Source organism: Tamandua tetradactyla, chromosome 4, assembly GCF_023851605.1.
Source record: "Tamandua tetradactyla isolate mTamTet1 chromosome 4, mTamTet1.pri, whole genome shotgun sequence".
NCBI lineage: Eukaryota > Metazoa > Chordata > Mammalia > Pilosa > Myrmecophagidae > Tamandua > Tamandua tetradactyla.
This window is the reverse complement of record NC_135330.1, coordinates 28,841,919-28,864,150: the sequence shown is the minus strand read 5'-3', so window position 1 is coordinate 28,864,150 and position 22,232 is coordinate 28,841,919. Positions and strand designations below refer to the sequence as shown.

General features: G+C 36.3%; 1 protein-coding gene across 16 annotated transcripts in view; it reads right to left on the bottom strand.

Annotated features, from left to right (window-relative positions):
* The window catches only part of RABGAP1L (RAB GTPase activating protein 1 like), a 734,005-nt gene that overhangs the window by 59,963 nt on the left and 651,810 nt on the right, over positions 1-22,232 (bottom strand). The window contains exon 2 of one of the 16 annotated variants that reach the window (XM_077157057.1): positions 6,541-6,674. The exons of the other annotated variants lie outside the window; for them this stretch is intronic. The gene's annotated coding sequence lies outside the window, so the exon portion shown is untranslated. The remainder of the gene's footprint in view (positions 1-6,540; positions 6,675-22,232) is intronic. 16 annotated transcript variants of the gene reach the window in all.

Sequence of the window (22,232 nt, the reverse complement as noted above, 5' to 3'; positions counted from 1 at the left end):
AATATAATCAATTTTTATCCACCTTCAGATATCCTACAGGTCAAATCAATTTTAGTAAGTTAGACAACAAATGCTCATATAGTGAGTTGGTCCAATCTCATACACGTTATAAATAGCTCCATTATAAATGGACTCCATTACATTTCAAATTCTGGATAATAGCTCTTTGAGACACATTTTTCCTTATCTCTTTCTCAGCATGGAAAATGAAGCAAACAAGAACCAAGTAAATCATCATGTAATAACGACAAAGTCACTGAATTTTGCTTTAAAATCAACAGGAATTAACATACTTCCTAAATTTCTAATCAACCAAAAAATAAAAACCCCAGCCATATTTTTCACCAGTCTAACTTAGGAATAGAGTCCTTCTCCTACACTGACAATTGGGAACAAGGTAGGGAGGGCAAGAAGTAAAACAGGAGGTTGGTCCCTCAGACCATTTCCGCCCTAGCATCCCACCATGAATCACTTCCATATGCAACAAATACAACAGTTTAAACCCCAGTAAGCAATGGACTTCATTTAGAAGACGGGGGCCACAGTGGGAAAAAAATGACAAGATAATCAGGATTTATGTATATAAGCACTGCTGTATTTATTTGCTTATTAATTTGTAACCACTGCCAGCTGGAGAGATCCTTCAGGCAGGGGTGGGAACAGGCTCTCACTAGTTTCCAGCATTAGCACTGAGCCTGGTACACAGAAGGTGCTCAATAATTTATTGAGCTGAAAGGATGAATCAATTTAAAGGAGAACAAAACTAAAGAGAGGGAGGAAGATAGAAGAAACCTTCTGTTTAAAGACAGTAAAAATGGCAATGAAGTTGCAAAATATTATAGATAAAAAGAATTTGTTTCAACCATTCAGTTAATCATTCATCAATAATTACAAACATTTCTGGGGTTTCCAGGACTCTATCCCTGGCTCAAGACAGATAATGAGATTAATAGTCACAGTTAACTCTGTATAGGCTTTTTGCTTATATGATTTTCTTTCTGAAACATCCCTTTCTCCTTTATCTTCATCATTGTCCGTTTGCTTCTTCCTTTCTTCATCCATCTAACCCTCACATGTGTACCACATACTTTCTCTGTTCTAGCAATATAATGATGATTACCTTCTCTATGCTGGGGGTACAATGATGAATAAGATAACTAGTCATGACTTTCATATACTTAGTCTAGTAGGGGAGATACATACATAATTTCATAAATTGTCCAAAGATGGAAGAAGGTCTGTATGGGGTTGAATGGGGTACCAAGAAATACATGGAAGTCAGGACATTGATGTAGTTGAGGCTTAGGGTTAGAATAAAACAAAAGGAGGCACACTGAGAAAGGTCCCCAAGGAATGACTGGTTCCCAGGAACTATAAACAGGTCCTTATCATTGGGAAGTAGGATGCAAAACTGCAGGGGCCACAAGGCTACAGAAGGGCCAGGTCCTGGGGAGCTCTGTAAGGCATATTAAGGAGTTTAGACTTTTGAATGCAATGAAATAGGGAACCATGGAAGGATTTTAAGTAAAGGAATTTCATGGTCTGGCAGGAATTTGGAAAATGATTAGACAACCAGGAAAGAATATAGAGGCAAGGAGAAATGTTAGGAAGCCAAAAAATAGAAATTGGTCACTGAGTACATATGAGCAATGCCTGGACCAGTGCCTTAATAAGGACGGTCTTTAACCAAAGAAAGGCTAGTTAACTTAAAACAAAGAGCTAACAGTATTTAATGGTGAAATCTTTAAAACATCCTCTTTAAAGCCAAGAAGAAGACGAGGATGCTTGTTATGGACCTTCTCACATTATCCTGGAAGTTCTTGCTGATGTAATAAATATTAAAAGGTTTGGGAACTGAAAAGGAAGACAAGAAACTGTCATTATGGCAGATGATCATAATCATTTAATTAGAAAAATCTAAAATAACATATGGCTAAAAGACTAAACCCAACTAGAGATGTTAACAAGTTATTAGATAAAGATCAATTTATAAAATCAATAGAATTTCTATACTAGCAATAACCAATGTTTAAAACAGTAAATAAAAACAGGGCCACTTAGTCTTGTTCCCAAAATTAGAAGGTCTCTGGAAATAAATCTAACAAAAAACTTCTATGAGGAATATTTTAAAATTTTGCTAAAGACCATAAAAGAGAATATCTAAAAAATGGATGGGTAGACTCAATAAGCATGAAGGTACCAATACCTTCAAAATTAATTTATAAGTTCAATACAATTCTATTCAATATTCAAGGGATTTTTTTTATGAGCCTTGATAAACCGATAAAGCTATCATTTCTCTTGCCCACCCCTATCCTACATATGATTTTTCTTGCCCACCCATACCCTATATATTTATAAATGCATTGTGGTGTTTTGGAGCTATATGTACTTCGGAAAAACATGTTCTTAAACTTAATTCATTCTTCTAAGTGTGAACCCACTGTGAGGAGGGCCTTTTGATAAGATTACTTCAGTTAAGGCTATGACCCAGGCAGGGTCTTAGTCCTGTTACTGGAGTTCCTTATAAGTAAAACGAAACTCAGACAGATGGAAAAAATCACAGAAAAAACCATGGAGGGAGCAGTCAGAACCTGAAATCAACTGGACAAAGAAGAGAAAAGAGAAGCCAGAAAAGGACACTGTGTACCTCATCATGTGACAAGCTAAGGACCAAGGATCACAGGCAACCAGCCCCAGAATGCCACAATGTTTGAGGAGAAAGCATTGCCTTGATGAGGCCTTGATTTGGATGCTCTTTTAGCCTCAAAACTGTGAACTAATAAATTCTCATTGTTTAAGCTGATCCATTGCATGGTATTTGCTTGAGTAGCCAAGAAAATTGAAAAATGCATACTTATATTTATAAATAGTATCCATGAATGGTATCCATAAACATAACTACATATGATATAAATATAATGAGGTATAACCTGCTAATTGCTTCTAAATATGCATTCTCCCTTGTTCTTTAATATAAGTTTACCTGCGAACATGTCTCTAGCTAAAGGCTATGCTTCCAAGGCTTATTTGACTTTAGCTATGAACAGTGACAAGTTTCAACCAATGAATGAATAGAATGGATATATGCAACTTCCTTCAAAGGAAAGGTACACCCTCCCTTTCCCTTTAAAAGTCCTTTTCCAAAATCCATTAACTGGTAAATGGATAAATAAAATGTGGGATATCCATCCAATGGAATATACTGTTCTGCAATAATAAGTAACAAACTACCAATATACACTATAGCATGGTGAATCTCAAAAACATTAAATGGAAGAAGCAAGATACAAAAGAGTATATATTACATTATTCCATTTATATGAAATTCCTGGAAAAGGTAAACCTATAGATACAGAAAGCAGATCAGAGGTAGATGAAGATTGACTGCAAATGAGTTTGAGAGAGCTTTTTAAGGTGATGGAAATGTTCCAAAACTGGAGTGTGGTAATGGATACACAACTCTATAAATTCACCAAATATCACTAAACAGCATAATTTAATATAGATGAATTTCATGGTATGTAAATTATACTTCAATAAAGTTGTTAAGAAAAAGGTTAAAAAAAACTAGCTAGAATCTCTGTCGTAGGTAAAGAAGTAAGACTTCTAAATTATTAGTACAAAGCTTCACTGGTCCTTTCCAGTCCATTTTAAAATGGTGTCTATAAACTTATATGTATATGTTTAGAGATATTGTGGCAGAAAACACTGAAGTTGTCCCCCAGCATTCACTCTCTGCTTCTTCCTTTAGTAGTTCCAACTTCGCTCATGGTTACCCATCTAAAGATGATCTTTCCCAGCCTCTTGAGCAGCTTGGCATAGCTATTAAGTTCTAGCTGACGGGATATAAGCAAAGGTGATGTATACCATTTTCTGTACATGTCCCTTAAAAGAAAGGGGCACACTCTCCACTTCCTTTCCTCCATCAGCAAGGAGATGGCAAGAGCTCTGGCAGCTCCTTGAACCCACAGATGGCAGCAGCACGTGACGATGGCAGAGCCAGAGTCGCCTGACTAATCTTGGCCCTCCAACCCTGGAATGAATATAAAAAACTCCACTGGATTTTAGGATAATACAATTAAATTACAGAAAATGAAGACTGGATTTCACTCCTCAACATTTGTTAACTAAAATATATCTTAGGCAGCAGCTATCTTTATGAACTATTTACAGACGAGCAGTAAGAATGTTCTAATTACAGATAAACTTATGCAACAACTTCTGCTAGTTTCCAATATTTATGATCTATTGTAGATAAATATACTGGGAAATATATCCTGGACAGTAGTAAATATCTTAAGGGTATGCATTTAAATGCTCCAGAAGTCACTGAAGCTTTATCTTATCTTTTGGTTGTCAAGACCTATTTGTGAAACAATGACTCACCAGCATTTTCATTTCATGCAACCACTAGTGTTAAAATATCACTAAGTAAAAATCTGTTCTTTTTTCCTTTCCTGTAGTTATTTCAATAAAACTAATCATTTAATAAGTTAAATAATATAAAATGCCTTTTGCAGACAGCTCATTTACAGAAAGTACATAGGTATTTACTCATCTGCCACCAGATTTAAAATAGAATCATGGCAGATAACCACTCAGGAGAAGAGGTAAAAGTCAGAAAGCAGTGCCCTTTTCTGTACTAAATAAGTCATAGGGTTAAGCCTTGTATAATTTCCGTAAGGCAAGGGTTTTGTAAACATATCTACCTTATCAGGAAGATAGTATCTCAAAAAAAAAGTATGTGGTTTTTCAGGCAAGACAAGAGAAACCTCCTGTTGCAACTGAAATTTCACAGAAATAAACCTATTTCTAGAAGTACAAGTTCAGTGCTGCTACCTTAATAAAGTAAACAATGAGAAAAAAAATAAAAAAGCAATGAGAAACAACTCAAGACCTCTGGGAGAAATAATCAAAATTCTCATAGCCATAATGGTTATATCATATGGCTCTTATAAATAAGCATGTAGAGAACAGACACCCTACTTAGAGCCAATGGTATGTTTTGTGTCATATAAAACAGAGACACTTTCACATAGCACTAGGCAATAATAAAACTTCGACTAACAATGCTGCTCAATGAGGAGTATATAAGATGACAATGGAAATGAAAGTAATACGAAGCTGATGCCAGTAAAATGGCACATTTAAACTATTTTCAACATTTTCTAGGTTAAAAAAGACTATATACATCAGAAAATATACAGACTTTAAATACATCTGAAAGAAATTTTACTGTCAGATGAATCCTTTTCCGACAATCCAGATGAGACCAGAATTTGGTTTATTTCAACTAATTGGCATGCCCCATCTCTTAGACTGATATGCATTTTCCATATGAAATAAACTTATCGGATTAGATTCAGGTGGCACTGTCTCAAACAGATTCGGTTTGACCCTATTAATCTGCACTTGTTTATTCCCTGCTTTCACAGCATAAGACATTTCTAGCTGTAGGGGCGTTATACCGTTATTCAGTATTCGGAGAATACTGAAGCTACGTGGATCAAAGACTATGTATTTAGGTTTTTCTAATATCCCTTGTAATAAGGCCTCGTATACCCTATCCACTTTTAAATGTACTACTACAGCATATGCAGGGATGAAGCAAGTATCCAATCCTTTGGGTAGATCTTTGAGTTACTTTTCCAGGACAATGGATGTGAGCAGATCTATCCATATTCTCTTGCCTGGCCCTTTTTGGGAAATAAATTTGAGAGGCTATCACAGCAGGAAAAAGACACATAAACTACAGAATGGAACATAATCATCAGTTTTATTTGGATCTGGAGCATACAGCTTGTGTTTCACTAACAGATGACAGAGGATAATGCCATTACAACTTCTTATGCTTTTTACTTTAAAAATGAGTTTCCGAAAGCTTACCTCAACTCAATTTATCTTTGAATTTTCAAATGTAAAAATCAAATCTTTTACCTATTCATTTACTTGAACTACAAAACAAAAACAAAATTGGCAAGAGTGGAGCCACTGTGAATAGCAATGCTGGGGAAAGAGCAAGAAGAGGAAGTTTCCAAAATGAGCAGGGCTTAATCAGCAAGTCACAGAAGCTCCAGCGGAAAAACTGGGATATCTGAAATAGAGCTCCTGGTTCTAGGAATAGTATTAAAAATACTGTCTCTACAGTCAGCTTTATCTCCATTCCATGTCATCAAGGTAAGCATTCCTATCCACTTACATCAAGTACTACATGGCTTTATATGGTAATAGCACTAATTCATTTGCTCAGAATCTCCCCCATTCCCCACATGAATATTTTCATCTCCCAAGTGCGCTGTCAGACATGGCAAAGTCCACTGCTAAATACTCAAACAGAACAGAATTTGTGGATATTATATCATGAAATAATGTATGTGCAATATTTAAACAAGTTTCTTGAGATATATTTAGACACATAGTCTATTCTTGATATAACTATAAAACCCCTGCATTTCAATACATGTACACTTCATACATCCAGAATTTAATGAGTCAAGCCCAATTCAGAACGATATGTAATTCTACCTGGGCGCACACCTGGGTGCTAAAACTCTGGATGCAGTTAAACGTCTTCTGAAGAATACTGACATGGACTGTACATATATCTGGGAATTCTGGGGAAAGTTTCTCAAATCCTCCAGGAAGAAAGAATTGCTCTGCTGTCTCCACATCTATAGAGAATTTTTATAGAGAACATACAGAATTTATTTTAGAGAATGTATTAAATGGAGAAAATACAGCCACTAGAATCAAACCGAACCCTTAAGCAGGTTCCTTTACTTCTCATACCCTCATTTTCCTCATGTGTTAGATAAGTTTGTTTATACCTCCAACATCAGAGGATGATAAGAATTGGGACAACATACGCTCCTAGCACTCTGAGACAAAGTAGGCACTGATTAAATAAATATTATTGCATGTTTCCCCTTCATCATTGTATCATATTAGTTGTTTCATCAGTCATTCTTCCTAATGTGAAGTAGGTTTGGATTTTTATTTTTCTTGCCCTTGCACCTAGCATAGGAGTTAGCATAAAATACATGCTCAATAAATGAAATGCTAAATTTGAGTACCTAGCTTTATGTTTTAAAAAACTTCAGTTAACCTCAGAAGTTTTTTCCCTGTTTTATGTTTCTAAAATTTACTTTACTAGCTTTGCTGGTACAAGGACATAATCACATGACTTGTTACCTGGTTCTTACACAAATATCCTGTGTTATAGTCTCTCCATCCTGTGTATTCTAATATTTGATAATTTTGCTTGATAGAAAGAGATAAATGCTTTTAGAAGTTCCAAGTGTGCTTTCTTTATCTTCATTCATGTTCTAGAATCTTTTTTTTCCTTGACTAGTTCTTTCTGTCCATCTGTATATATATTAGGCTATAGGAACCATCTATTCCCCTTCTTCTTAAAAGCATCCTGTTTTAATTTCCTAGCTGCTAAAACAAATACCATAAATGGGTTGACTTGACCATAGGATTTTACTGGTTCACGGCTTCAGATGCTACAGGCTTGCTTCCATTCAAGGTTGATATCTTCTGGCTGACCAGCAAACTCTGGAGCTCCTTGGCTTTTCTATCATATGACAATGCACATTACATTGAGTGTCTTCAATTTTTACTGCTGTGTTATTTTTTCTTCACCTACTGGCTATTCCCCATAGCTTTTCTTTCTGTGTCCAATTTCCTTTACATATAAGGATTTCAGCCAGATTGGATTAAGGCCCACCCACCCTTATTCAGTTTGAGCACATCTTAACTAATAACTTCAAAGGTCCTATTTACAAATGAATTCATATCCACAGGACAAGGGTTTGGGACCTGAAAATGCACTTTGTGGGATACCATGATTCAATCCCTTTTTTTCCAGCATTTTATATGAAAATTTTCAAACAGAAAAACTTCTAAAGAACTTTACAGTGAACACTCATGTACTCATCAGCTAGATTCTACCTTTAGCATTTTACTATATTGCTTTATCACATACCTATCAATTCATCCATATAAACATCAATCCACCTTGTTTTTTATTAGAGAAGTTTTCGGTTTACAGAACAATCAGGCATAAGGTACAGGATACTCAAATACTATGCTATTATTAACAACTTGCATGGGTGTGAAGCATTTGATGCAATTGATGACAACACGTTTTTATAATTGCACTATTAACTACAGTCCAAGCTTTAAATTAGGTTTCACTATCTAGTGCAGTACCATGGATTTTTTTTTTCAGCTTTTAATAAGGGGATTTATTTAGTTAAAAGTTTATAGTTCTAAATGTTAAAATAAATTTAAATTAAAATGCTAGTGATCAATGAAAGGGAGGGGTATGTGGTATGCATGTGTGAATTTTTCTGTTGTCTTTTTATTTCTTTTTCTGAATTGATGCAAATGTTCTAAGAAATGATTATGATGATTAATATGCAACTATATGATATTGTGAATTACTGCTTATATATGTAGAATGGAATGATCATATGTTAAGAATGTGTTTGTTGTTGTTTTTTTTAAATTAATAAAAGAAAGTCTATAGTTCTTCAGAGGAAAGGCAGCTAGCTATCTTCTGAGCTTCTCTGTCACATAGGAAAGCACAGGTGATATCTGCTGGCCTTCTCTCCTGGCTTCTGGGTTCAAACGGCTTTCCCCAGGGTGATGCCTTTCTGCATCTCCAAACGTCTGGAGTGAGCTGCAAGTGCTGAGATGGAGTAAGCTGAGCTGTTGAGCTCTCTTCTGACTTCTCTCTTTTACGCCTCCGGTTAATTAAATTAAACCTCACTCATTTGGAAGGCACCCCACCTTAGCTGACTGCAGATGTAATCAGGCATAGATGAAATTCACATACTGATGATTCAAGTCCACAGCAACAGAACAATGGGGCATCACCTGGGCAAGCTGACACCTGAATCCAACTACCAGAGACAAGTAAATACCTAAAACCACTGTTCTGTTTTCTCAGATCTTCACATTCAACCATAATTGCTTCAGTTTGCTTTTCTTGAGTAATTAGAACTGATAAACATAGTTGAAGCCTTGGGTTTCTTCTTCTTCTTTTTTCTAAATATTTTTATTATAAACAATGAACAAACATACAAACATTCTTGACATGGTTATAATCAATGGCTCACAATATCATCACATAGTTGTGTATTCATCACCATGATCATTTTTTTGAACATCTGCATCTCTCCAGGAAAAGAAAGAAAAAAGAAAAAACTCATACATGCCATACCCCTTAACACTCCCTTTCACTGACCACTAGTATTTCTATCTACTCAATTTATTTTAACTTTGTTCCCCCTATTATTTATTTCTTATCCATATTTTTTACTCATCTGTCCATACCGTGGATAAAAGGAGCATCAGACATGAGGTTTTCACAATCACACTGTCACATTGCAAAAGCTATATCATTATACAATCATCTTCAAGAAACATGGCTACTGGAACACAGTTTCAGGTACTTCCCTCCAGCCACTCTAATACACCATAAACTAAAAAGGGGATATCTATAATGCATAAGAATAACTTCCAGGATAACTCTCGACTCTGTTTGGAATCTATCAGCCACTGACACTTTATTTTGTCTCATTTCTCTCTTCCCTCTTTTGGTTAAGAATGTTTTCTCAATCCCTTAATGCTGAGTCCCAGCTCATTCTAGGATTTCTGTCCCACATTGCCAGGGAGGTTTACACCCCTGGGGACTCCAGGGGTGTAAGATATATGACTATATCTTATGTAGAGAGGGAGAGATCAGTGAGTTCACCTGTTGTGTTGGCTGAGCGAGAGGGCCTCATCTGAGCAATAAAAGAGGTTCTCTGGGGGTGACTCTTAGGGCTAATTTTAAGTAGGCTCAGCCTATCCTTTGCAGGCATAAGTTTCATAGGGACAAACCCTAAGACTGAGGGCTTGGACCTATTGATTTGGTTGTCCCCATTGCTTGTGAGAATATCAGGAATTCTCCAAATGGGGAAGTTGAATTTTTCCCCCTTTCTCACCATTTTTCCAAGGGGACTTTGCAAATACTTCTCTATTCACTGCTCAGATCACTCTGGGATTTATCAGGGCATCATGCTAACCTGGACAAACCTAGAAAATCTCATGCCCTAGTCTAGGTTCTGTGTACTTATGGTGTTCAATTAAACTGTCCATATAAATTAAATTAGGGAATGCACTTATCAAAATATAAAGTTTGTACCAAATAAACATTTCTTGCTTTAGTCTCACTCAAAAGTTCAAGTTTTAAAATATGAATGACCACTATTTTCAACACCCTGCAATACTGACATTTCTTTGTTCTTTCTCATGCAAAAACATTTTTAAATTTGTACATTTAGTCACTATCATAGTACATTCTAGGCACTTCTAGATTATACCATCTCAGTCTTTATCATCTATCTTTCCTTCTGGTTTCATATGTACGCCCAGCCCTCCTCTCTCTATCATTCTCACATTCAGCTTCATTCACTAGTACCACAGATTTTTAAAAAACATTTTATTCTTTTACCATATGTATAACCTAACATTTTCCCTTTTAACCACATTCATATAGATATTTCTGTGCTGTTAATTACAATCACAATGTTGTACTGCCATCACCACCATTCATTACCAAAACATTTCCAATGTTCAAAATAGGAACCCTGCTGCATTTTAACTTCTCATCCTCTATCCCCATCCTGTTCCCTGGTAACCTCTATTCTAGATTCTGGCCCTGTGAGCTGGCTACTCTAATTGTTTCAAAATAGTGAGAGGGGAAAAGATGGCGGCTTAGTAAGACGCTCGGGTCTTAGTTCCTCCTCCAGAAAAGCAACTAAAGAAACAGAAACAATACAAAACAGCTCCCGGAGTCACGACAGAGACCAAAAAGACAGCGTACCCCATTCTGGAACGGCTGAACGGGCAGGGAGAATCCGCTGCGGTGAGATACCCGAGGGGCGCACGTTTTCCCGGCCGGGGCGGCTGGTGACTGGGGTCCCCTCCACGCACGTGGCTCCCCGGTCTGACTGGGAACATTGGATAGCGGGGCCCTCCCGTCACGCTTGGCGTCTCGGGCCAGCTAGGCAATTTGGACCGGCACTCCCCCAAGCCGCGGCAGCCAGCGACCCCCGCCTCCACGCGCGGTTTCCCAGGCCGACTGCCGTGCAGACAGACAAGCGCCACGAGTGCCACCTACTGGGCAGGAAAAGAAAAACAGAGCCCAGAGATTCCACAGAAAAACTTTTCAACCAGCTGGGTCCCACACCCAGGGAAATCTGATCAAATGCCCAGACACCAGCAGAAAATAATGGATCACGCTCGGAAAATTGAAGATATGGCCCAGTCAAAGGAACAAACCAATAGTTCAAATGAGATGCAGGAGCTGAGACAACTAATGCTGAATATACGAACAGAAATGGAAAAACTCTTCAAAAACCAAATCAATAAATTGAGGGAGGACATGAAGAAGACATGGGCTGAACAAAAAGAAGAAATAGAAACACTGAAAAAACAAATCACAGAACTTGTGGGAGTGAAGGACAAAGAAGAAAAAATGGAAAAAACAATGGATACCTACAATGGTAGATCTAAAGAGACAGAAGCTACAATTACTGAACTGAAGGATGGAACATCTGAATTCCAAAAAGAAACAGAAACTATAGGGAAAAGAATGGAAAAACTTGAGCAGGGAATCAGGGAACCGAATGACAATATGAAGCGCACAAATATACGTGTTGTGGGTGTCCCAGAAGGAGAAGAGAAGGGAAAAGGAGGAGAAAAACTAATGGAAGAAATTATCACTGAAAATTTCCCAACTCTTATGAAAGACCTAAACATACAGATCCAAGAAGTGCAGCGCACCCCAAAGAGAATAGACCCAAATAGGCGTTCTCCAAGACATTTACTAGTTAGAATGTCAGAGGTCAAAGAGAAAGAGAGGATCTTGAAAGCAGCAAGAGAAAAACAATCTGTCACATACAAGGGAAACCCAATAAGACTATGTGTAGATTTCTCAGCAGAAACCATGGAAGCTAGAAGACAGTGGGATGATATATTTAAATTACTAAAAGAGAAAAACTGCCAACCAAGACTCCTATATCCAGCAAAATTGTCCTTCAAAAATGAAGGAGAAATTAAAACATTTATAGACAAAAAGTCACTGAGAGAATTTGTGACCAAGAGACCAGCTCTGCAAGAAATACTAAAGGGTGCACTAGAGTCAGATACGAAAAGACAGAAGAGAGAGGTATGGAGTAAAGTGTAGAAAGAAGGAAAATCAGATATGATATATATAATACAAAAGCCAAAATGGTAGAGGAAAATATTATCCAAACAGTAATAACACTAAAAGTTAATGGACTGAATTTCCCAATCAAAAGACATAGAATGGCAGAATGGATTACGACCCAGCAATACCACTGCTAGGTATCCACTCAAAGGACTTAAGGGCAAAGACACAGACGGACATTTGCACACCAGTGTTTATAGCAGCATTATCTACAATTGTAAAGAGATGGAAACAGCCAAAATGTCCATCAACAGATGAGTGGCTAAACAAACTGTGGCGTATACCTACAATGGAATATTATGCAGCTTTAAGACAGACTAAACTTATGAAGCATGTAATAACATGGATGGACCTAGAGAACATTATGCTGAGTGAGTCTAGCCCAAAACTAAAGGACAAATACTGTATGGCCCCACTGATGTGAACCGACATTCGAGAATCAGCTTGGAATATATCATTGGTAACAGAGACCAGCAGGAGTTAGAAACAGGGTAAGATAATGGGTAATTGGAGCTGAAGGGATACAGACTGTGCAACAGGACTAGATACAAAAACTCAAAAATGGACAGCACAATAATACCTAAGTGTAACTAGGTTGGAACACTGAATGAAGCTGCACCTAAAATATGGTTTTTTGTTTGTTTGTTTGTGTGTTTGTATCTTTTGTTTTTGTTTTTTCTTTTTCCTTTTTATATATATATATTTTTATTAGTATTATTATTTTAATTCTCTTCTCTGTATTAACATTCTATATCTTTTTCTGCTGTTTTGCTAGTTCTTTTCCTAAATCGATGCAAATGTACTAAGAAATGATGATCATACATCTATGTGATGATACTAAGAATTACTGAGTGCATGTGTAGAATGGAATGATTTCTAAATGTTGTGTTAATTTCTTTTCTTTTTTTTGATTAATAAAAAATTTTTTTAAAAAATAGTGAGAGAATACAATATCTGTCCTTTTGTGTCTGGGTTATTCACTCAACATGATATCTTGTTCATGTTCACCTATGTTGTTGCATGTCTCAGAATTTCATTTCTTTTCACAGCTGAATAATAATCTACTGTATGTATAAACCACATTTTGTTTATCCATTCATCGGCTGATGGATACCAGGATTTCTTCCACCTTTTGGCAATTGTGACTAATGCCACTATCGATATTGGTCTGTAAATACCTGCTTGAGTCTCTGCTTTCAATTCTTTTGGGTATATACACAGAAGTGGAATTTCTGAGTCATATAGTAGTTCTATACTTAACTTTCTGAGGGACCACCAAACTGTCTTTCACAGCAGCTGCACCATTTTACATTGACACCAGCAATGAATAAGTTCCTGTTTCTCTGCATTCTCAACACTTGTAATTTTTTGTTGTTTTTTTTTAACAGCTGCCATTATAATGGGTGTGAAGTAGTATTACATTGTGGTTTTGATTTGCAGTCCCTTGATGGGTAATGATGTCAAGCATCTTATCATGTACTTTCTGGTTATTTGTATATCTTCTTTGGAGAGATGTATATTTAAGTCTTTAATTCATCTTTTAAAATTAGGTTGTCTCTTTGTTAAATTAAAGGATTTCCTTATATATTCTGGATATTTCATCTTTATCAGATAGGCGGTTTCCAAATATTTTCTTCCACTATGTAGTTTTCATTTTACTTTCATGATAAGGTCTTTTGATACCCTAAAGGCTTTAATTTTGATAAGGTGCTCTGAATCTATTTTTTTTTCTTTTGTTGTTTTTGTGCTCTGGGTGCAAAATCTAAGAAATCACTGCCTAACACAAGGTCCTGAAGATGCTTTCCTATATTTTCTTCTAGGATTCTAATAGTTCTGCTCTTAAATTCTAGGTCTTTGATCCACTTTGAGTTAATTTTTATAAATGGTGTGAGGTAGGGATTTGTTTTTTCTCTCTCTCTCTCTCTTTGCAAATGGAGATCTAGTTTTCTCAGTGCTATTTGTTGAACAGATTATTCTTTCCTGAGTGGTCTTTCTCCCTTGTCAAAAATCAGTAGGTAAGAGAATCCCAGAGAAGCTGAGAGACGAAATTAAGAGATGCTCAGAGAGAAAAACCCCAGGACTCCAGAGAAGATGAGAGAGGAAGCCACTGGAACCAGAATCTGAAAGCAACAAAATCCAGGACTGAAGGACCAGCAGATGCTGCCATGTGCCTTCCCATGTGATAGAAGTGTCCCAGATGCCAGCAGCCTGTCTATAAGTTCCAGGTCAGATAAGGAAGACATTAGAGAGATTTGAAGCAGCAGGGACACACTCCTGTTGACCTTGAAGAAGCAAACTGGCATATTGCGGAAAGGACCACAAGACAGAGGATGGGGCTGCTTCTACATGCTGAATTCTGCCAACATCTACTGAGTTGGGAAGAGGACCCCATGCGTCAGATGAGATCACATCTCCAAATATAACCTAATTGTAGCCTGGCAAAAAATTCACACCAACCAATATATACACTAAGAAAAGACTAATAAAATTTAAAAAATGATGGCCACGTGAAGATGGAGACAGACTGGAGTGTTGCATCTACAAACCAAGGAATACCAAGTATTGCCAGCAACCACCAAGAGCTAGGAGAGACCATGGAATATGTCTTGTAAAGCCTGCAGAGGGAATGTGGCCTTGCCCACACTTTGATTTTGGGCTTCTGGTCCCCAGAACTGTGCAAAAATAATTTTGTGTGTGTTTTTTAAAAATCAGTTGGTGGTAAGCGTGAGGGTTGCTTTCTGAGCTCTCAGTTTGATTTCATTGGTCTACATGTCTGTCCTTGTGCCAGTAGCATGTTGTTTTGATTACTGTGAGTTTGGAAGAAGTTTTAAGATCAGGAAGCATGACTCCACCATCCTCATTTTTCTTTTTCAGGATGCCTTTGGTTATCTGAGGCCCCGTACCCTTTCATATCAATTCGATGATTAGATTTTCAAATCTGCAGAGATGGTTGTTGGAATTTTGATTTGGATTGTGTTGAATCTCTAAACTGCTTTTGGTAAGATTGGCATTTTAACAGTATTTGGACTTTCAATCCATGAATATGGGATGTCCTCCCATTTTTGGTTTTGTTGACTCTATTTTTTTGTTGCTCTTTATTCATTTTTCTCTACATTAATCTTTGTTATTTCATTCCTTCTACTCACTTTGGGTTCACTTTACTCTTCTTTCTCTAGACATTCAGTTTTGAGTTAGGTCTCTGATTAAAGTCATCTTTTTTGATGTAAGCATTTAAAGCTATAAATTTGCTTCTTGACAGTGCCTGTGCAACATTCCATAAGCTTTGGTATGTTGCATTTTCATTTTCATTTGTCTCAAGATATTTGCCAACTTCAGTTGTGATCTCCTCTTTAACCCACTGATTACTTAAGAGTACATTATTTAATTTCCAAATATTTGTGAATTTTCCATTTGTCCCCGTTATTATTTTTTAGCATTATTCAGTAGTTATCAGAGAAGATACATTGCATTATTTCAACATTATTTTTAATTTATTGAGCCTTAAGTTTTGTGACTTAGCATATGATCTATCCTGGGGTGAGAAGAATGGGTATTCTGTTTTTGTTGGGTGACACGATACATATATGTCTCTGTTGGATCTAGTTGGTTTAGAGTATCACTGAAGTCTTGTATTACCTTAGAGATCTTCTGACTAGATGTCCTATCCATCATTCCTGAAAGTAGCATATCAAAGTCTCCTAGAATTACTACACACCATCAATTTCTTCCTTCAAATCTGTAAGTAATTGCCCCATATATTTTGGAGCTCTGCTGTAAGACACATATCACTGTTATATCATTCTGTATATATCAGTATATAATAACCATCTTTGTCCCTTGTAATTGTTTTTTACTTAAAGTTTACTTTATCCGATATTGCTACTTGCATGGTATATTTTTTTTCATCCTTTCTCCCTCAATCTACTTGTATCTTTGAATTTGAGTCTTTCGTAGACAGCACATAGTTTTATCATGATTTTTTTTCCCTTATTTAAAATTTTATTTTACTTAGCTTTAAAAGTAGTGGCATTTGTTTGAATGGCTCACATAAATCCATTCCATCTAATTTCTAAAACTGATTGTTGGTGATGAATGCATAACTATATGATGATACTGTGAGCCACTGATTGTACACTTTGGATGATATTATATGGTATGTGAATGTATCTCAATAAAATTGCATTTAAGAAGCAACAAAAAATCCATTCTGTCTACAAAGGAAATGTAAAGTGCTTCTAATAGTGGAGGTGCAGTCGGCATGACCTATCCAAAGATCTTCCACTAGAATCTGCAAACAACTGAAATGTAGTTAAACCATGAACTAGATATTTTTATTCTTAGGCCCACAAGAGATTTTCAAAATCACTTTGGTTTTTAAAACCAAATAGTTACAGCATGGAGGACCACTTAGCTGACTTCTGATAACTAAGTTATGTTATCACTGAACATAATTTGTAATAAATGGTTAATGACATAATGAAGTCCTAGGAATAGAGACTCTTCAGCAGTAACATCAGTGCCACTTGTATAGGAATAACCTGGCTGTTCCCAGGAAGCCGTGTGCTATGGACTTACTCCATTGCTTATTCCTTATTATGGCAATCAGACCTGAGAGCTGAGAGGATGATGCTCAAGCTTGGCTAAAGTTTTTACAGGGGATTAGTAAAGGAGGTTATTGTGAGGTACTAATTATTGTGATACAATATAAAAATAATAAACAAGATGATGAGTACTTAAGCCTATTTATATGGCCTTTGATTTATTAAAGTTATTTTATATGTCTAGCTTTTCTCATAGGATAGATGTGAGGATTAAATGAGACCTAGTCCAGTCTGGGTATCTAGTAAGTAATATCCCCTTTTTCTTCCTCCCCATGCTAAAACAAATGAAGTCAGTTGTTGAACGTTGGAACTACTTTATAAATGAAAAGAAATTAGTTTTCCTATTGGTATACTGTCAGCATGATTCTGAATTGCTTCTAAGAGTACCTTTTCTTTTGTAAAATAAACACTTCCTACTGTTTGAATTGTACATTATTACCAGACAAAGGGGGTGGGTTCTTTGTCCTATGTGCTCAATGGCCAATTCCTGAGAAAGAGTTTCAAAGAGTGAAAGAGTTTATTGCTAGATGCGAAGCAGGAGACCAAAAATATCTCCTTGAACTGCAGTAATTCTGATAGTTTTATAGTATCAAAACATGGGCAGGTTTTGGGATAATGAGCACAATGGCTCCAGATGATATAATTAGAGCTGATCTAGTTATTGAGCATGTGCAGACCGATTACACGCTTAGTCACAGAACATGTAAAAAAAATGGTGGCTTAATATAATGATGGGTGTGATTTTTATTATTACAATAAGGTGTAGGTGACTTTAGGTCAAAGTCTGTGATATTGCGCATGTCAAATGGGCCCATTTTGGTTAGATCCAGCTTCAGTTATCAAGATAACTTCGGAACTGGTGAGGCTTAGTTCTGGGCTGACCCAACACTCTTCATTAATAAATATTAAGGCATGTTTTTAGTGCTCACAACACTCCTAAATCGAAAAAAGTGGATAAAATGGTTACAAGTAAGGGTCAGTCAGGTTTTTACAATTGTAAAGGCACATGATAAGGGCTACACAATCATTAACAGAGATCGAGGCAGTTGGATTAGTTCAAAGATTTTAGGTATTTCCCTCAGTCTACTCCAATATACCAGGAAGCAAAAAGGAATAGATATTCCTCTATAGATATTACATTATTCAGCAACCATCATCATCCCTTAAACCCTAACTTATGATTACATAACATGTTACAACATGAGATTTCATTTCTGTTCAGTGTTCCTTACTTTCCATTGGGAAAAGTTATTTTTAAGGAGTGAAACCCAGGAGATATCCACAACAAAAGCATGTTAAATGTTTTTTAAAAATGATGATTCAGGGGCTGCAAGGGTAGTTCAGTGGTAGAATTCTTGACTGCCATATGGAAGACCAAGGTTCGAATCCAGATTCATGTACTTCCCAAAAAACAAACAAGCAGAACAAACAAACAAAAACAAAGACACAAACAGAAATTCAACAAATGGTGCTGCAATAATGGGATATTCACGTGGGAAAATAATGAAAGTGATCCTATCATATAGCATAGAAAAAAAAAAAGGATGACTCAATAGGCCTGAAAAGACGTCTTATTTAGAAGACAAATGAAGGACACTGCAGCCTCTGAAGTGAATTATTCTACTTATTATTTAAAAATGTAAAGACATAAGATAAAGCACTGCTCTGAAATCAGTATGATTGACCAGTTAGGTGCAATAGGAAAAGGAAATGGATTTAAGAGTAATTTGAATTGGGACAATGATCTATCCTAAATGCTTCTGTTACATAAATATCTTGAATTGTATTCTTTCCTTCTTTTCTCTACAATGTCTGCATTGAAATCACAAAGACATATTCTCTCAGAACTAAGTAATAGTTATCATTTTGTTAGGATTCAAAATTTCAATCCAGTAGCCATCAAGATCCTAAGTAAATGCCAGACTTTCCACTTTGCCATCATTGGACTTCTTCACATATTTGACTCCCAGTTCTTCAAATCTTTCACAAGCACCATGTATATCAGGAACAGCAATTTCAGTGTGATCAAATCCTCAAGTGTCTGAATTGCCATTGTCGTAACTCTTGAGTTGCATCATTTTCAGTGTCCTAATTGTGTGTCAGCTCAAGTTTAGCTTTTCTGGGGACTACCAATGCTGTTATTTCATCTTTATCCTTGGGGATGTCATTTTTATTCTCATAAGCCAAGAAACAATGAAAATTTCATAGTGGGAGAATCTAATTTTTTGAGCAGCCTCATTCCAAGAATTTTAGTATAAAAATCTAATGACTTCTTAGGATCTTTAATTCATAGCATGGCCACTAATCAGAAGCTATGATCAGTGATCGGCTGTGCCCACCACTGGTCTTAAGGAAGAAGATTTTTACATCCCATTCTGTCACCTGTGAGCTAGCCAGGGGCTGGACCCCAGGGTGGCCTGTTGTGAGAGTGGAGGATGGGGACCAGTAACTGTCCTGTAGACAGAGCAATTAATTGATCTTTACCATAATTTATCAGCCTCTTCCTCCCGCTCTTCCCTGAATGCTGTGGCCTCTAGAGTTTCAGAATAGTTGCTTTAGACAGTTCCTTCTAGTTTGATAGTTGTTCTACTGGAAAGACATCTTCACACAATCCATTCCCCACTTTATTTTTCTGATGCATTTCAAAGCAACATGCATATACAGGTATATTTCCCTCCAAGTACATCAATATTTTATTAGTTAGATATTTGTTTCTAGGCTTTCTTTTCTTTTGAGGTAAAATCTATACACAATGAAATGCACAAATTTTCAGTGTACCATCAATTAACTGAAATTCACATATCTGTATAAGTTAAACCCTTACCAAGATTTCCATCTCCCCCCAATTCCTTTTGGGTTATTTTTTTAGCAGGTAGGTGGTCCCCACCTCCCACAGTTACTGATGGATACCCACAGTACCACAGAAACTGATGGGTTGACACAGGTAGGGGCAGATATGTAGCCTAACCACCAATCTGACGCTTACCTTCCTGAATTTTGAATTAAGCATAAAATAGACTGCCAGAACAGAACATTCACCCCGAGGCCTAGTCTCCAGAACTTGCCTTTCTGCCAAGCTTCCTCTTAACACCCCTCTTTGGGTCCAGTTTTTTTCTAAATTGTCTCTTTTCTAAAATTGCCAGAGTTGGTATCTGCTGCATGCAGCCAAGAAAATCTAACTGACTCATTGATAATCAATATTTAAATACCTCTTTACTAGTAATGAAATGTTCTCTTGGAACCTAAATGCAACAGCCCAAATAGTAGAAGATATTGTGTGCAATTTACATTTAAATTATGCTACTATTACTCTGTGACATACCAAAGCAGTTCAACACTTCCATTATCTTTTCAAAGTTAAGACACTATGCAGCTTAAATCACTCTTTCTTGTGAAACAGGTTATTTTTTCAATTAGTTATGTGATCATCAAAATATATAGTTAATTAAAATAAAATAAAACTCTTAATTATGGAGTCAAAGTTCATTTAATTTATCTTCCTATTTGATGCTTGGATCTCATCAGTATATCCCTACGTGACTAGTTACTGCTTAAACATTTTTAATAATTTACTGAACACCTACAGGTACTCAGAGCAAGGAACTTTTAATTTTCATGTGGACAGTTTTAATTGTTAGTTTATTTTTTCCCATTTGAGCAGAAATCTGTATCTCTAATTTTTTGAGCAGCCTATAAACGTCTATAGCTTCTATAGCCTATAGCTTCTACCTATAAACTATGATCTGTCTTCTGGCCTTATTTGGTCTAACCCAACTTCCACATATAGGCCTTCAGAAATCTGAAGACTATTACTGTCCCTCCAACACTGGCCTATGACAGGATTCCATGTCTGCTTCAGTATCCTGAACCCTTCATTCTAACTATTTTCCAAGTCTTTTACTATCATGGCATCTGAGACAGTTATTTTCTTCTTGTTTTTTCCTACATTTCTAAAATTTTCCATAATACATATTACCTCTATGATGACATTTTTAATTAAAAAAAACATACTTCATAGAGGTCATCAGAGTAACTTTTCCAAAATAGAGCAAAATATGCCTCATTATAAAACTTATACTTAAATCCTAATGGAAAAATAAAAGAACTGAATCAGAGAGGAGTAGTTCAGAAATACTTTTTCACCTCTTTCTAGACATGATACTTTATCAGGATGATTAACCTCATATTAGAGATATGTGATTTGGAAGAGTTCAAATTTCTCACTCTGAAGATAAGAAAATTTATACTTAAAAAGGTCAAATGAATATCTTTATCATTAGCATAGTTTTTTGTTTTGTTTTGTTTTTTTACATTCTCATGAAATTAATGACTTTCCTGCTTAAAGCCCTTTGTGTTAGGCCCTACTTCCTTAACATGGCTATTAGGACTCTTCCTGATCTGGTACTAATTTCAACCCACTCCTTGGCTCTTCCCAACAGGTACCATATGCTCACCTCTGCCACTCTGAATATACTTCCTCCTCTCGTGGAATACTCTTTCCCTTACGCTCAATCCCCTTAGCTGACTAAATTCTACTCATCCTTCATTTGTGAAGGTGATTACCCTGTGGTTTATATTGTGCAACCTATATCTACCCACTAACTGGAAAAGATATCAACATAGTTTCAAGAGCATAAACATTCTCTGTTCCATAACCCTCTGTCTCCTCTTTTTATGTTGTTTTGTCCCACTTTGTCACTTACTATTTTGCACATTCATTATCAGGAAATATGCTGTTTTTCTTGCTCAGCTGTATTCTGATTCTTATATGAATTAAAGTGTATAGCTGTATATTGACGTTACAGCAATATTGGGTTTTACATTTACCTTTTTAGTTACTCTTATTAATAATCTTTATTTCTTCCCGTTACTCTAAGTCACTCTCTCTTATCCTTTCCTCACAATCTGAAAAAATCTCTTTAGCAATTCTTGTAGTGCAGATCTCTTAATGAACTCTTTCAGTTTCTGTCTGTGGATGCTTTTAATTCTCCCTCACTTTTGAAGGACAGCTTTGCTGGATAAAGAATTTTCGACTTGCAATTTTACTCTTTCAGTACTTTATATATAACCATACCACAACTTTCGCCTCCATGGTTTCTGATGAGAAATCAGCACTTGGTCTTACTGAGGAGCTCTTGTACGTGATGAATCACTTTTTCTTGGCTCCTCTCAGAATTCTCTCTTTTCTCTGGTATTTGACATTCTGATTAGTATGTCTCAGAGCAGGTCTAATCAGGATTTATTCTGTTCGGACTTTGTTAAGCTTCCTGAACATGTATATTTATGTCTTTCATAAGAGTTGGGAAATTTTAGGCCATTATTTTCTCAAATATTCTTTCTGCCCCTTCTTCCTTCTCTTCTTC